Source organism: Cydia amplana, chromosome 8 (assembly GCF_948474715.1).
Source record: "Cydia amplana chromosome 8, ilCydAmpl1.1, whole genome shotgun sequence".
Lineage (NCBI taxonomy): Eukaryota > Metazoa > Arthropoda > Insecta > Lepidoptera > Tortricidae > Cydia > Cydia amplana.
In genome coordinates, this window is record NC_086076.1 from 18,785,007 (window position 1) to 18,789,919 (window position 4,913).

Here is a 4,913-nt window from a genome sequence, read left to right on the forward strand (position 1 = left end):
AAACTTGGTAAGTAGATGTATTCTGTGAACCGCATTAAGATTTTCACACAAAAATAGAAAAAAACAATAAATTTTTGGGGTTCCCCATACTTCGAACTGAAACTCAAAAAATTTTTTTTCATCAAACCCATACGTGTGGGGTATCTATGGATAGGTCTTCAAAAATGATATTGAGGTTTCTAATATCATTTTTTTCTAAACTGAATAGTTTGCGCGAGAGACACTTCCAAAGTGGTAAAATGTGTGTCCCCCCCCCTGTAACTTCTAAAATAAGAGAATGATAAAACTAAAAAAAATATATGATGTACATTACCATGTAAACTTCCACCGAAAATTGGTTTGAACGAGATCTAGTAAGTAGTTTTTTTTTATACGTCATAAATCGCCTAAATACGGAACCCTTCATGGGCGAGTCCGACTCGCACTTGGCCGCTTTTTTATTTGTAAGGCGTTTATTTTAAGTTTATATTATTATTTTATTTAATGTTCTATGTGTATTTGTGTGTCTTAAATAGTAAAAATACAAAAGGTAATCACGGTTCATATCCCGGTCGATATAAGTCTAGTGAATAAAAACATTTGTATCTCAGTAAGAAATGACCGAAGCGACAGATGGTCGACAAAAAGTTATAATCCGTAGCTTATGTTTGTAGATCTGCGTTTTTGCGGGCACATGATACATGTCCCGGTTCGTTTCTGGTTACTTACTTTTTGTCACTTTGGAACATATGGGGTGGTTGTTTGAAAATATCCCCATCGGTAAAACTAGAAATTGTAGATGGGATTTATTTATTATTTATTGCACAAAATATATACAACAATGTATAAATGGCGGACTTAATGCCAAATGGCATTATGTACCTGTCAACCATAGGGCCAAACAGAGATAGCTGCAATTGGTGCAGAGAGAGAAATTATATAAATACCTGAACGTCACTTGCACCAACCCACTAACCCCGGGTTCGACCGTTTAACCCTGGGTTAGTGGAATGGTGCAAGTGGGCCTAACTGTCATATCTGTCACTCGATGTTCAGTTATCAATTTAAGCGGCGGGAGCGGGCGTGGGCGTGATCAAGATAAAAAAATATTTTCTAACAAAACAGTTTATCATTATGCTGTTATTTGTGGGTTTTGAACGCATAATAGAGGGAGATGGCAATATTATAAATAGTTTTATACTTCCAATTATTTGTTCCGCTACAGCACATGGCTCGACAAAGGCTAGTTAATTATTTAGCTTATTAGCTGCGCTAATACAGCCGTCCACTGCAGAGGTGATATTTCAACAGCAAACAGAATATGGGCTCAGGAAAACCAATAGCGTTAAAAAAAAAACAGGCATGATGTATTCGTGGACTTATATCGACCGGGATATGGACCGTGATTACTTTATATATTGTGTCTTGTATTGCGTCGAATTATCGGGAGCTTGAAAACAATACAAAAGGTAATCACGGTCCATATCCCGGTCGATATAAGTCTCATGAAACTAATCGTGAATCATTCAAAACTGTCATGCATTCGTAATTGTATACTATCGTGCTAACATTCACCTTTTAGGATTTGATTGGAGGCTGAGGGGCTAACGCGAAAACCGTTTAACGCAAATTGCGGGGATCTTTCTCTTTTACTCCAATGAAGGCGTAATTAGAGTGACAGAGAAAAATGCTCGCAATTTGCGAACTTTGATTTTCGCGGTTATAGCCCTGCACTCTGCCGTTGCAAATATAGTCTTCTGTCCATGTGAATTTTTTCATGGCATTTCTCTTAATGAAAACTTAAAAACTCATTAAAAAAAACTACAAATTTGCATTAGTCTCCTACTAGGGCCACGTTAAACTAGCTCACTAGAACTTGGATTCACCCGCGCTCGCTCGTCATTCGAAACCACCAGATACCAGTTTAATCTAAATCCACTCGTATCAATTAACTGGCTATTGCATCCGTTTACAGGTAGCCTGTCGCGGACTTTAATGGACTGTGCTTTGTTAAGCATCTACCTACTTATGGTTGCAATTGCAGTCTTGTCTTGGCTGTACTTAAAAGCAGGAGGGAGCTTTTAAAAAATGGTTTCCATAATAGTATTTTATGCAACCGTTGTATAAGGGTCAAAAAGGTGAATGGCGTGGGTTTTACTACGCCTGCGGCTCCGGCTCACATTGTAAAGTAATAAGCCACGAGCATTTTTACAAATTATGCGATGGAGAGGCAGATAGCGTTTCAGTTTTGAATGATTCACGGTTAGTTTCACTAGACTTATATCGACTGGACTTACAAGATGCATGTTACTGCGTCGAAATATCGGGAGCTCGAAAACAATACAAAAGGTAATCACGGTTCATATCCCGGTCGATATAAGTCTAGATAGCGTCTCGTTGTCGTAGCGCAAACGATTGGCATCTTTGCTAGGCACCCTGATATTATACTGTGTTTGAATGTATATAAAGGAAACCACCGGATTGCGCACACAAATGGCTGAGCTCTAGATCAACCTAGCAAACTTAAACAATAATACATTTCAATATAACAATGATACGTCAAATAGAATAAGGCCCCAGGGCACAGAGCTAGATACGTCTAGAACCCTCTGGGGTAGACGCGAGGCTTAATGCTAAGATACCGAAGTCTAAGCCTGCTTGACAGGGATGTATATTGGAATATCTGAAGCCAAGGAATTGGTAGGGCAAAATTATAACATACTATCTAATCCATATCGTATCTAGACGTAATATTTAACGCATCTTAAAGCACGAATTGGACCTTAGAAGTTGGAGGAATTAAGAATTGTTGGCGCGTCCTATATTGACAATAAATTTTGCGAATGTTTGAGAAATAAAAAATATTATATTAATATGTGATCATTATATATTTTGTCAATTATGTGCTATTCCATTTCGCAGAAGCACGTTTCAAGGATCTTTAATTATTTTCTGTATTTGTCAGATTAATTCGGCATACAGAGAAAAATAAATTGAAAACGAAACCATTTATTAAATTTAATTATATTTTATAGGTCAGCCAATAATATAGAGTAAAATAACAGGGTATTTGAATATCGTAGTTTTTAGTATCGTCTTGACAATGAATTCAGCTGAGGTAGCTACAATATGTAAGTACACAATTAATTAACCTGTGATAGAAACCATATACAATACATTATATACATACATATAGGGTGTTTGGCTACTAGTCATATCAGTTTATTTTTTAGAACTGTCAAACCGATTTTGCTACTATAGAATTTACATAAAAAAAACTGTTTATTTTTCTATAGAATTACATTCCAATTACTTAGTACTAATCTTACATTTTTAAGATTATATGAACTAAGGGACATGGGGAGCAGCCCCTATCAAAAGTATCAAATTATTGAATTACCATTAAATATTTTTACATGCTACTGAGTCTTTTTACATTTATCTCTATCAGTGCCTTTTTAACAATAGACTTATTATTACTAGGTTTCTTATTTATGTTTTCAATTACATCACTGGGAAAGCTGTTTAGAGCTTTAGGAACGTAAGAGGACCAAATTCTATTACCATATTCATTATTATTTTTAGTAGTCATAAAATTAGGTTCATTGGGTAGACTTCGAAGGTTATTTGGCCTACTATATCTATTCAGCTCTCCCAGACAATGCTTATATTCTAGGATTACAGCCAGTTTAGCCTTATCATATTACACACTTAGCACCTTGCAATAATTAAAAAAGTTTTCATAATAATAGCTGGTCAACCAAATCTTGTGAGTAAAAAAAGGCGCGAAATTCAAATTTTCTATAGGACGTAATCCATTCGCGCCTACATTTTTCAAATTTGCCGCCTTTTTCTACTGTCAAGATCTGGTTGACCAAGTATATATCTGAATTGTTGTTTTATTTCAGCGGAACTATAGTTTTTAATATTCTAATCTGTAGTTTATGTATTCGTTGTAAGTACCTAAGTTTTATAGGTTCATCCATAGCTGGATATATGCCATAGTTAATTATGGAGTCGGCCATAGCAATATACAATAAACGGAGTATGTTATAAGGCATTTTTTTAATTATACAAAGATTACTGAGAATAGCCTTAGCCTATTACACACATTATCGATATGCGGTCCCTAAAAACACTAGCATGTGATGTGACGTCACAATCAAATTAAGTAGGCACTATTTATATTTTTCTACGGGCTTTAAAATAGAAATTGTGTCTAAAAATAACTGCTGTCTACGTTTCTCTAATAATCTTCTGGTGCTTTATTTCATGCATGGTGTAAAATAATTTATTTTAAATACAGTCAAATATCCTACTCTGATAAAATCACGGAAATATGAATACAAGTTCAACACAATCTAGACCAGGATTCAACAATTGTTTTATTGTTATATGACGAAAAATAGGTACCTACAGTCCACAATAAAGGCGCTAAAAATCAGAAGCTATTATAACCTATAACACAAAAAATGCATATACCCAACGTTCATACATACCAACATAACAAACCGACAATCTCATTCAAATTGCACGCGTAAGTTTCCCCTCTGCAATATATTGCCAACCTAACGTGTCCAACTTGATTTTTTAAGGCGACTCCGCCTGTCTCCAGCCAGTCACGTCTCGGTTTTACAGCCGCCTCAGCTGGCAGGTTGGCAGCATTGGCCAATTGGAAAAAAACACTCCATTTAATATTTCATCCGCTAGGTCACCGTTCCGAAACTTTTCGATTCGCTGACGTTTTCGTGTTTTATTATATAATGGGGTTAAATTATGAATGGACACTTGACTCTTTTTCGAGTTTAATTGTGCTTGTTTTTGTACTTAAGTTACTTAATTGAAATTAATCATTTCGACGTTCTTGAAATATTGAAACTATTTTTGAAATTTTGTATTTTATCTTATTGTTTAGAAGGCAATTAAAATTAGTA